The 13,459-nt window shown below is 39.5% G+C and overlaps 1 protein-coding gene across 2 annotated transcripts in view; it reads right to left on the bottom strand.

Moving 5' to 3' along the window:
- cdk14 (cyclin dependent kinase 14) overlaps positions 1–13,459 on the bottom strand; it is a 296,637-nt gene that overhangs the window by 233,107 nt on the left and 50,071 nt on the right. Inside the window, exon 1 of one of the 2 annotated variants that reach the window (XM_059338825.1) lies at positions 3,728–3,847. The exons of the other annotated variant lie outside the window; for it this stretch is intronic. The gene's annotated coding sequence lies outside the window, so the exon portion shown is untranslated. Of the gene's footprint in view, positions 1–3,727; positions 3,848–13,459 lie in introns of those variants that run through there. 2 annotated transcript variants of the gene reach the window in all.

Here is a 13,459-nt window from a genome sequence, read left to right as displayed (position 1 = left end):
GAATCAGTCGATGATGGGTAGTGTCTGGATCAGTCTGGCTCCGAACCTTTTGGATAAAGTGCTCAAAGCACAAACCTGTATAACCTCACATCAGTAGGCAAAACTTCCTTTGAGACTACATATGTAATATAACTATGTTTATGTTGTTTGTGATGGTATTTTTTAAGTAAGTAAATAAGTAAACTTTATTTATATAGCACCTTTCGCAGACAGAAGTCACAAAGTGCTTCACATTAACAGAGGATAAATAAGTTAAAAAGAATAAAATAACATAAAAATACAATAAAAATTTACATACAAGTTTTAAAGACCAAAACAACAGCAATTGAACAACTATAGCAGTCCCAAAGTAACTAATCAAAATTTTGGATCATTGTATTTAATTTTCTGTCACATGCCTTTGTCATGATTAGTTTTTATTACCTCTGTTGGTAACACTTTATATTAAGGAACACATATTCAACATTAATTAGTTGATTATTAGCAAGCAAATTAGTACCTTATTGGCTCTTAATTAGTCATTATTAAGTAGTTATTAATGCCTTATTCTGCATGGCCTTATTATACAACCAGTAAGACATTAACTAAGAGTTTTCCCTCAATAACCTCAGAATTATTGTTTATTAGTAGTAAGTAAGGAAGTTGTTGTAAATGAGTTAAGATCTTAATACGCTTTATAATATGGACTTCATAAGGTGATAGTTATGTAGGAACAGACCATATTCATTTAGTGTTATTGAGGGAGAAAAAATATTCTTGTGGTACTAACACCTTATAAAGTCCATACAAAGCAAAGGATATTAAGATCGTAACTCATATACAACAACTTCCTTACTTATTAATAATAAGCAATAATTCAGAGGTTATTGGGGTAAAACTCTTAGTTAATGACTTACTGGTTGTATAATAAGGCCATGCAGAATAAGGCATTAATAATGACTTAATAATGACTAATTAAGAGCCAATATGTTACTTTTTTGCATCACTTGTTATGTAATCACTCTAGTGTGTACCAAAAGAAAATAACTTTGTTTTTGTGGTTATAACCAAGACAAGAACATTCATGTCTGTTTCATATCCTAAAGTTCTCACTCCAACTCCTAAACTGTATGCAAGTTGTAGGAGACACAGGGTTTTTGTCTGACCAATGAGCAATGTTCAATACGGCAAAACCTGCCCAATAGTTCTCAGAAAGTACTACACCCTGAGCAGGGGCACTAGAAACTATTGCAGAGCATCTAGAATTAGTCCCAATGCAAACCAGTAGCATTGTTTTTATAGGGTCACAAATCAAAAGGGTTGGAAACGACTGGTTTAAAACAAGACGTGACCTTTGCAAAACTCCTCTTAAGCCGAATAAGAAACTATTCCAACTAGGAGTTTTAGATATTAACCCTTTATAGGGCACTCATTGAAATACTTGGAAATTTCAACCCAACCAGGTGTTATTGGAGGATATTACAAGACTTTTACTTTTGTGACTTTTTTCAAAATGTTAAATGTTTAAGTTGCAATTCAAGGTCAATTGAGTTATTATTATTAAATTATTATTATTATTATTATTATACAAAATTGGGCAGCCTGATCTTTGCTGATTAGTTTAAATAAATCCATGTGGTTCTACAGCCTCACGGAGAGCCAGAGGGATCCCATTTGGATGTCAGCTGAAGTTATCAAATATGTTTCTTTGTCCGATAAAGGGTTAAATGAGACATAATTCTTAAACTGAATTGGCCTATTGTTTCCCATAGTTGTGTTGAGAAAGTATTCTTAAAACACTTCACAAGAATATGATGATGTAGATTTTCAGATTGAATGAACTCTGTATAGCCAGGGTTCCCAAACTTTGCCATGCCCATGTAGCATTAGCCCGTCCGTCTTGACTTTGGATTTGATGCTATGCTAAAAGGAGCCTTTGTTGCTTTTCAGTCTAGCTCTTCTATCTAAAAAAAATGACAACCTGATATTCCAATCCTCTTTTTTCAGCCCTTTTTCTCTCTCAGTCTATCTTTCCTCACAGCCTGGGCCCGCTGTCTTCCCAAGGAGCTGCATATGGCCCTGCAGAAAGCCTCACTATGAGTCCACCAGACACTGCCACAGATGGTAAATGGCCTGTCCCCGTCTCCCTTCCTTGTCCGCTCCACAGTACCCACATTCCATCTCTCTGGGGCTCAGAAAAGACCAGCGTGTTGCAAATTTGCCCAAAGTGGGGTGACATACAATAGAGTGAGCAGGAAAATGCTGCAGCAGAGCATCCCATCCATTAGAGCAGTACACATCAGCACCCATTTAACCACCACAACGGAGATGTTTCCTACTAGCACAGAGAGGAGGGTGTTAGTATGGCTGCACGATTATGGCCAAAATGATAATCACGACTATTTTGATCAATATTGTAATCACGATTATTAATCACGTTTATTCATCATGTTAGTGAAAACATCTGAACTGAACATCATCACTCAGATGAAACATCTGAATCTGAGTGAACATCTGTATTTTTATTGCACTACTTTTAAACAAGCAAAGGAACAGTTTTTAGTGTCTGGTGCTTGTTGTAAACAAACAGAGATCGCTAAGTGAACACCTCCTGTAGCAGCAGCACATACACACTGTACTGCTACAGAGCTAACTGTTAGCCTATTAGCAATTTGCAGACTGGACGCTAACGGGTTAACATCCCCTCTGGCTTTGCAACTGGGAAAGACTGCTGAAGGAGGACTTTGCCGCTTCTTAAGAAGAGTAAGAACGAGTCTCCAAAAGTCTCCAATAACACCAGAAAAAGTCGCTGGATTTGTTGCCAGTTGTTTTTTTGAAAAATATTTGCTAAGGGGGTCTGAAAATTCGCTAAATATAGCAAGTTGGCAACACTGCTTCGCTGGCTTTTACAAATGCCGCGTGTTGTTGTGGCATCCAGTACTACGTCACATCCTGCTTAGCGTTCTATCCAATCGGCAACCAGGCTTTTTTCAGGGGAGAAAAACGGCCCCGCCCCCTGGTGGTTGGTGGACTGCTGGTGTAGAAAGTGCTTGATTAGATATGCAGGAGAGCCACATTTTAAAAGGGAAATATCGCCGACTATCAGGTTAATGTAATCGTGGCGGCCAAAATCGTGATCACGGTTAAAATTTGATTAATTGTGCAGCCCTAGGTGTTAGTGATAGTGGTGGTGAGGGCTGGAGGGATGGGATGGGGCCTGACAGTGCTGACATTGTTTCAGGCAAAAGGCAACATTGGGTGTTTGTTGCAAAAACTGCAGAAAAGATAAAGACACACACACAAATTTCCTTCTCCCTTTTCCCGCTACTTCCTTCCTTTCCCCAGAGTCTCTCGTCACATCCTTACCATTGAGACGCACTTGAGTGGGCCATCCACTCTCCAGCTGTCATGCTAACATGAGAGCTCATGATCAAACTGACCATCCTTATGCAAAAAAACACAGACACACACACAAATACACACACACACACACACACACACACACACACATATACACAAAGCATGCACAAATGCCAACATGCCTGCACATCGCCTTGTACAATATAATATGTAAGGAATGTCAGGGTAATACTATTCATGCTCAGTCACACACACAGAAACGCTAACAGAAGCCATGTATCCGAAGCAAGAGAAGAAGGGTGTGTGTTTGTGTGTGTGTGGTGGTGGTGGAGGGTTAATGGCAAGGGATGCACGACAAAATAAGCATCAATCTCAGCCTTCCTCTTACCTTCCAGGAGGAAACCTCTCACCTGGATGCCTCTGAAGAGCAGGCAGAACGCATTCAGGCCAACCTCTCTCCCTGCAAACCAGCTAAAAACATCTCCCTCCCTCCCTCTCTGTCTCTCACTCTCTCTCTCTCTTCCGCTCCCTTCGCAAGCTGGAAATGATGAGATTGTACTATAAGCAGAGGGGTGAGTGAAATCTGAGGCAGTGGAGGGTATTAGGAGGCTGTGTTGTTTCTGGCCAACAGCCCAGAGAGACTGCGAGCTTGTAGCTCATGAGGGACAAAGGGGGGAGGTTGCGGTGGTTGAGAATGGGTGCGATGCAGCAGATGGGAGGAAAAACAGTCTCTCTGCAAGGACATCCTGAAACCAATAGAGGACCCCCGCCTAGCTGAGATGGTACAACCCAGAGGAGTTTAAGGAAGCAAACAGTGTCTGCAGCAGCAGCAGCAGCAGCTGAGGCTACAGTGATGCAGCTACCGCAGCTATGTGAATGAATCAGAGCTGAGCTTAGCTATGTGAAGATGATCTGCGTTGGACCAGGCTTGTTTTTGTCTGCTTTACACACTGTAAAAAAATGTCTGTAGATTTTACAGTGAAAAACTGTAAATGTATATATCTGTCAAAACAGTATTTTTTGCATCATTTTTGCATTTATATTTTGTAAAAATACTTTTTCCCACTGTTAAATGTACTAAACACCATATCTCTAACAGAAATATACTGTAAAATTTAATGGTAAAATCTTTAATTTATGCGGCATTTATGAAGTATTCAATTATATGGCAAAACATTGTTTCTTTTGATGGAATTTTTTTTAATTTTTACAGTAAAATATGGACTAAAATGGCCATCTTAAATGTGAAATCAACAGTGCTAATATAATTTTACCGTAATATATTACAAAGAGTTGCACCATATTTATTACCGTAAAGTTCTGGCAACCACAGCTGCTGGTTTTTTACCGTGAAAACAGTTTTTTTTTTTTTTTACAGTGCAGGGCTGCAGCACCTCAGATGAAATGTGAAACTTGAGTGTCCAACAAGCCCAAATAAATGAGTATTGCTTTAAGATGCTATAGCATCAAAAATAAAGACGTATATTAACCCTCCATATAATCTGAACCTCCCATTAGAACAATGCCATTTTCTTTATTATAACAAATGTTACTATTTATTTATTGTTGTGCTTTGGCATGGTACTGACCTGACCAAAATTAATCTCTCTTCAGTGGGAAATTAAAGAAAAATCCACGTTTTTAGCAGTTTGCTTATGTCCAAGAAAAAGTCATAATAACTGTACTGTAAACTCTGATTAATAGCACATGCACTGTAGGCTAAAAACAAAAAATAAGAACCACATAATACATTTCACTGCCTCCTCAACCACAGAGTACAAACACAATATACAAAATAATCTGTCACAAGACAACTATGGTATGTTTTAAAACTTAAGGCTGGACAAAACAATGATAAGTATCTTGATATAATTTTCCTCGACAGCAATATTACAGATGTTCAATAAATGTTCAATAAAATACACCATCCATACACCGGAAGATGGAGGCGCTAATACACCTTAAATGCTAGCTGCCACCCACCATTAAACAGAAGAAGACGACAAACGACCAATAACGCCACCAACAGACAGGCTTGAGTGGAGGCCAAGCGCCTCTAAGTGATTTGAGTGAAAGTGACACCCTAAAGAAAATGGAATGCATCTCCATGTACACTGTTCCAGCTTGTACTTTACACCCTGCTGTTATGTGCTCATTGCACAGCCTGCACCTTAGGTCTTGCCTGCTGTGGTAGATCCTGCTGGTTCCTGGATTCCTGTGTGGCCATGATTAGTGCGTTGTCTGTCAGTCCATCTTTCTCCAGCCGTTGGTAGGTCTTCTTGATATCAGCCACTTCCTCTATCTTACAGTGGTACATGCCATGGAGGGGCTTGTCCTTCCATGTTGTTGGCTCCTCATCTTCTTCACCTTTGTCTTGTTTTTGCTGTCTGAGACATCACTGAGCAGCCTTTTGTGTAGTTCTAAGTATCTAGGTGTACTGTATACCTGGATAATAAGTTGAACTGGTCCCAAAACACAGACTCTCCTCAGACGAGCCTTCCATCGTCGCTTCCAGTCATCCTGATTCTCCATACATCTGGCCAGTTCATTGATACTTTGTGCTCCTGCATCGTCCTTGAGTACGTCCACATATGTCAGTGTGGGACGTCACAAAGACCGGCGCCCATTTGTTGGTTCCCACAGCACCAGTTTGCTGGCCGACAGATCTTGATGCCTTTGGCAGTGTCCTGCCAGTCTCATTCTCCTGGCTACTATATTTTGGCTCAACCTTGGTATTCCCTCATACAGGGTCTTGTTAGTAACATGTGTACTCTTACTGATGTTAAGTACTGCACACAGCATTCTGGTGTAGCACCCGTCTAGAGACTTCTGCAGGGTTGGCTTCATCCAGCATTCACTGCCATATAGGAGAACAGACTCCACAGTTGCATAGAAGAAGCTAAGTTTGATTTGATGGGGGAGGTTGGAGTTCCATACACTGGTCATGCCATTCAGGGCCCTCCATGCCAGTGTGTGCCAAGGCCAACCTTGGCACACTCCAACTCCACTCTGTTCATGAGTTCCTGAGCTTGTTCCACGTTGTCGGAGAGCAGGCTGATGTCATCCGCATAGTCAAGGTCTGTCAGGACTAATTTGGGATGTCGTCTCGACTAGGCACTCTCTACAAAAAGGGGCAGAGCCGCCTCTTCTTGAAGCTCAGATCTCTGGACATCTGTAGTAAGATGCTGCAGATGTTTTATCAGTCTGTGGTGGTAGTGTGCTGTTTTATGCTGCAGTCTGCTGGGGAGGCAGCATCAGACACAGAGATGCAAGGCGGTTGGACAGACTGGTCTAAAGAGCTGGTTCTGTGGTTGGAGCCAGGTTGGACACACTGGAGGAGGTGGTGGAGAGATGACCTGTCAAGATGTTCCAGGCCATCCTGAAATACCCAGATCATCCGCTACACAAAACCTTTATGGACCAAAAAACAGCAGTGGACGGCTCCTCTCTTTCTGTTACAGGACGGAGAGATTCAAAAGATCCTTCTCTCCTATAGCCATCAGACTGTCTCATTCTAACAGAGATTCTACCAGACTAACTCAATTTACCCTTAAATAAAGTAATTTTGATTGATTTGATTTGATTGATTTTACTTTTTTTTTTTTTTTATCTTGGAAAGAAACAAATAATTGTCAGGTCACTCTGTTCGGGCCAGTTCATCGCTGCTTGCAGCTTTAATCCATCTTGTTTTAAGAGTTCATTTCTTATTTTAAGCATACAACATGTTTATTTCTAGATTTAACAATCTTAATTTAAGAAATCTTGTCAAGTGAAATTATCTGTCCATGCAGCAAGATCATTTCCCTCAGATTAAGTGTTTTTATCTTGTTTTTAGACACACCTTTTTTGCAGTGTGTGTGCGTCACAATGTGTATTTTGAGTAGACCCTAAAACCTGTTTCCTCAATTCACAACTCCACATAGACAAGAAGCTGCTGCCCAAATCATGTCACGCTCCGTCACGCTACAAAATACTAATCATCAGAGAGAGGAGACTTTTTCTTTGTTCACATTCTCACTCAGTCTCACGCTCTGCTCTTGGTTTCCTTACTCCCTCTTTCTCTCAGGATGACCTTGACTGACAGGCTTGTTGCCACAGGAACCACAACATGTCTATTGCGTTGTAGTGAAGCAGAAAGGTGTGAAATTCACAATAAGATGGCTCAGATTGGTTCCAATCCAGAGTCGATTTCCAAGCCACAGCAGACAGCAATCAGTTAAAGCCATAAAATAACGCAGAGGAGATTATTTGCATTTTAACAGGATTTACACAAACACACACACACACACACACACACACACACACACACACACACGATTTAAATGTGTGCAAGCAAGGTGCAGCAGAATAGTGGGGGAAAGCCTGTAGGTCATTCATTATTTAGTGCTGCACACAAAACGGCCTACCAACTCTAGTCCGGAAGCAGATACATTCATACATACATATACACATGCATGCTGTGAATAGGTCACTGGGATGACTGGGGGTCCATTGGGGGGAAGAGGTGAGACAGTGCAGAGAGACAATGAACAGCCTGCTTGCATGTGTGATGACCAGAGAATGAGGAGAATCGGAGCCAGACAGACAAGTTACAGTACATCCAACATGGAAACAAACAGGGTCTAAAATACATGTTTTTGCTCATCTGCAGAGGAATTTAAGTAAAAATCTGTACCTCAAGAACACATCTAACACGACAACTAATATATTTGTTTCACATATTGTATATAGGTGGCGTGTATCAGGAATGGACAGGAATCTGAATATAGAGATCTGATAAAAGCCTTCAGTGACTGGAGTCACAAGAACTATCTCCTGCTAGTTCTAAGTATCTAGGTAAGGAGTAGGCAACTTGTGGCTCCAGAGCCACATGTGGCTCTTCAGTCCATCTGCAGTGGCTCCCTGTGGCTGTGACCAAAACATTTATACGAAATGAAAAAGTTATTTGTTTACTTTTTAATTTTTAGTTAACATTGGTGCAGCTTGTGCAGCTTATATACAGCACTGAAACATTTTTTTGTTAAGTTGGCAACTTAAATGTGCATCATAGCTTACGAATGTCTACGTCACCTTAACCTCTAAATGTTGCCAACTTCAAGTCTAGTTTTAAGTTTCCTAACTAAATGGTAAATGGACCTGCACTTACATAGCGATTCTCTAGTCGCTTTGCGACCACTCAAAGCGCTTTACACTACAGACTGCACTCATCACACACACATTCATACTGGTGGCAGAGGCTACCCTAAACGGTGCCACATGCCACCATTGGGAATTAATTCTCACACCAATGAACGCAGCATCGGGAGCAATTTGGGGTTCAGTATCTTGCTCAAGGATACTTCGACATGTAGGCTGCCATGGTCAGGGATCAAACCACCACTCTACCGACTGAGCCACAGCCGCCCCAACCTTGCTAGCTTTGATTCCAAATCTCATTTGCACTTTGGTTCTCACTGCTTTCTGACAAAATCATATTGATAAATGCTCATATTAGTAAAGCTGGCAGGCTAGTTTAGACTAAGTAGGCTGTTCTGTCATCATTGTTAGGCTTGAAATAAGATTTGCGGCACCATTCCGAAATGTTTTCCCTTTTTTCAGCCAACAGTGGCTCTTTTGCCCATAAAGGACCCCTGACCTAGTTGTATACCTGGATTATAAATTGGACTGGTCCCTAAACACTGAAGCTCTCTACAAAAAGGGGCAGAGCCGCCTCTTCTTGAAGCTCAGATCTCTGGACATCTCTAGTAAAATGCTGCAGATGTTTTATCAGTCTGTGGTGGTAGTGTGCTGTTTTATGCTGCAGTCTGCTGGGGAGGCAGCATCAGACACAGAGATGCAAGGCGGTTGGACAGACTGGTCTAAAGAGCTGGTTCTGTGGTTGGAGCCAGGTTGGACACACTGGAGGAGGTGGTGGAGAGATGACCTGTCAAGATGTTCCAGGCCATCCTGAAATACCCACATTATCCGCTACACAAAACCTTTATGGACCAAAAAAACAGCAGTGGACGGCTCCTCTCTCTCTGTTGCAGAACGGAGAGATTCAAAAGATCCTTCTCTCCTACAGCCATCAGGCTGTCTCATTCTAACAGAGATTCTACCAGACTAACTGAATTTACCCTCGGGGATGAATAAAGTCATTTTGATTTTGAGATTTGATACATACTGCCCATTTCAGAATAATTCCAGTAGATTTAAGTATGTGCAAGTAAATCAAATCAAAAGGTGAAATACATTAAATAATCAAAAGTAAATGAAAATAACTGTCCATGTGATTTACTCTGGTCCCATTTGTTCCAATTAAAAAACAGTCCTAAGGCTGTAGCCTACAGGTATATTTTTTTCACTTTCAATTTATCTCCATCGGTGAATGTCTGTCACTTTCTGTTTCAGCATGACAGTGCCCCCATGCACAAAGCCAGATCCTTCAAGAAATGGTTTCTGAACTTGACTGGCCTGCAAAGAGTCCAGAATGTAACCCCATCAAACGTTTGAACCGGAATGCAGAAACAGACCATACAGACGGCAAAATCTGCTGTAAAGCCTGAAACACTTATAGCAGCACATTCATGTTCATGGTTTTGGAATGAGACATGATTTTGTGTCGGCATGTGGCTAAACATTTTTAGAAGGGTTTGGGAAAATAACATTTTGAGACAAACTTGCATAGTTTTCTGTTGGGCACTAATATTAGACAACTGCAATTTTATTTTTTCTGTGTCATTTTTTTCTTTTTTAAACTTAAATGCATCAGTCTAGTACACTTTGACATCACAATTAAGATGCTAGATTTATAAAGCACAACAACTTTTATTCACACATTGGATGTATGAATGTTGATGACACAACAAGGCATTACGTGTTCACAGTCCATACTGTCCTACGAAGCTTAACTGCAGTAATTACATTTTTGGTCAAAATTGAGTTATAACTAAAAATGAACTCCATGATGTCTGTTTTATCTTGTGACAAAGTTTTATATTTCTATTTTGCTTTATTTCAGAGGAATAATTATGTAAAACCACAAAATCTGACTTCAAACCAAGCAGTTATTGCACTTACCACGGTCTGCTTTGGATATTTATACAATTTAAACATAAAAATAATAGAAATGATATGTTTATTTGAAAGGGAAATTATTATCTAGATAGCGATGAAGTAAAAAAGTGAGATAAAGTGATATTAAGACTAAAATATAACATTACTTTATGATATTAAGTCTAAAATACAAAAATATCTGAAAAGAGTTCTTAAACACTTTTAAATACACTTATAACACAAACTCTCTTATAAGGTTTATATATTTATATATTGCTCGCACTGATTTTTTTATTCATTTTTGATTTAACAGTTACTTGTTTTTTTTAGTTTAAGGTTACTTGGTCTTTATCTTACTATCTTGTTTTATTTAACTGTTATTTATACCCCCATGTACAGTATATAGTGTTACATTTTAAAGTGTATAGTTTTCAAATGTTTTCTTTTCTCTTGCCATTTCTGTCTGACTTGTTTCTTTTTTTCTTCAAGTGATGATTAAATATTTTTTATATGCCACACATGTAATGCTGGATTAAAGGAAGAACTGTATACATTTATTTAAAATATTTAATGCAGTGATGCAGTCCAATAAAAGGCATTGGGTTGTCCACTAATAATGTTGTCCACAGATTTAAAACAAATCACATGTAAACAATGTGATTCCAAGCCCACAGTCAGTTGGACTGTAAATGGACACAAAGACCGCTCTGTTTCTGCTGTACTTCTAACTCCTCCTAGGATTAATCCACACACGGTTTTTGTTTGTGAGTAATTAAACTATTTCCCATGACCGCATGGGCCTGTACAAACTCAGTCAGGCCAACATTTTTTCCCATCAGTTTTGCTGCTCCAGGTAACAGGTAAGACCTTTTTCACTCAGGTTTTGACATGTCAAAACATAAAAAGCTGCAGGCATAGCTAATGACCTAAACAACAGCTCCATTAGGACCAGTACCAATCATTATCAATTCTAGGGTGATGGAACTGGCTGACTTAAAAAAATATATTATTAATGATATTAACTACACTGTAAAAAAAACCCTGTTGTTTTTAATGTTAAAAAAATTGCCATTTTATTCCATATTTTATCGTTTTTCCATCAAAAGAAATGCTGTTCTGCCATATAATTGACAAGAAAATACTTCATAAATGCTGCATGAATTAAAGATTTTACCATTAAATATTACAGTATATTTCTGTTAGAGATATGGTGTTTAGTACATGTAACAGTGAGAAAAAGGATTTTTACAAAAACAAATGCAAAAATGATGGCTTTTATATATATTACAGTATATTTTTTGCTACAAACAGGTTCCAGTGTATTTTACAGTGGAGTAATTTATTTTAAAAAATTTAAAAAATTTAAAAAATACTGTTTTGGCTGATTTATGGTGTTTCATTATTACTGAAACTGACTTAACCCATTTATCATTTTACGGTCTTTTACTGTCATGGTTTAGCAGTTTATCACCATAAAATCTATATATTTTTTTACAGTGTACTGTCGTTTATGTCAACCTTGTATTTTGTCTACAAGGTCAGACAGAAAGTCCAGAGAAGCTAGCTATCTTTACAGGAGTTCAACCTGAAGTGAAAAAAAAACAGAGAGGCGGGGTCGGCCTCTGGTGGCAATTAAAGGAGCCCATTGTGAGCTGAATCATAGCTCACGCTGCCTGCATGCCATAATTGGCTGTTCACCCTGCATGGACACTTAATTTTGGAACACATTTGGTCATAATCTCTGTGTAACACAAGCTACAGAGAATATGTGGGAGTGAGTTTCAGTCTGCTGCTGACCTTGACTCCTCCTTGTCAATTAAAGAAAAACTCAAATAACTACACTGTAACAAACTGCTGTAAGAAAACAGCCAAATTGTGACAGTAACATACGTTTTTCCATTAAAAATGTATTATACTGTAGAAAACAATGCATTCTGGGCAATATTTGTAGGTAGTTTGCCGTTTCCCATAAAATACTGTAATATACCATAAATAGCATTGCATTCTGGGAGTTATGGTAGAATCAACAGCGGTGAGGCTGAGAAAATATGGAAAGCTACTGTATTTCTAGAGGAGACATTCAGCCAACTCTGGTCTTTCCTTTCTTGGAACATCCATTCTAATCCTGCATTTCTTGAGCAAATCACAGGTTAAGTTAAACTATGTTTTATTTGTTAGATGATGTTTGCAGTATCAGTATGTTACTGTCAAATCAAGGATATACAGGATTGTAATTCAGTATGTGGTTTTATCAAAGTAACATACTGTAAAGTAAATAACAGTAAGGGAACTGTAAAATTAACAGTAGAATGCTGGCAACCCTGCTGCCAGTATTTTACTGTTAATTTACAAGATAATTGTTTACAGTGTAACCAGCACCTACCTCTCTGAGAAAAGTGCCAAGCGACTGACAAGGACAAAAGCGAATAATGCCGGAGAAGCACCATATCCACTTAATGCTGGCCATGACGGAGAACTGAATGACCTAGAGAGGATGAAGCACCCAGCTGCTGTACTCAGCACTCCAGCTGTTTATATGGGTTTCTGTGTCTGTGTGTGTTCATGTGCGCATGTGTGCCTGCGCATGTGGACAAATGTTCAGTGATATTCACACCATGCCTGGCCTAAATTCCCCTTGAACTCAGACAGCACATCTGTGTGCTGTCCTTCCCTCCCACTGTCTGTATTCGGATTTAGGAGCCTGCTGATGCCTCTGGCTTGGATCCAGAAGAAAGAGAACCTCTATGTTGCCCCTCCATCACTCTGTCATTGTTATTCTGCAGTGTGCTCCAGATTGTCCGACACCTCTGGGCCCTGCAGATCAATAGATGAGCAGACCAAATCACAAACACATACACACGGAGAAGCAGAAATAACGCTGCTTATTGGAAAACATTTTGTCTCACAAGCTAAGCGTTGCAATTAATTTAGGACTAATTCATAAAACAACAGGTCGGCCAGAGGGGGTGAGCCTTCAGACAATTACTTCCTCAAAGTGGTGGTCAAACAGCTCATCAGTCTGCTGATTGTTGGCCGTGAGGGATAAAGCACAGCTTTGTGCTGCTGACGAGCATCAGAATGCAAA

The sequence above is a fragment of the Centropristis striata genome, chromosome 8 (genome assembly GCF_030273125.1).
Source record: "Centropristis striata isolate RG_2023a ecotype Rhode Island chromosome 8, C.striata_1.0, whole genome shotgun sequence".
Taxonomy (NCBI): Eukaryota; Metazoa; Chordata; class Actinopteri; order Perciformes; family Serranidae; genus Centropristis; species Centropristis striata.
This window is presented reverse-complemented; position numbering and strand designations above follow the sequence as displayed.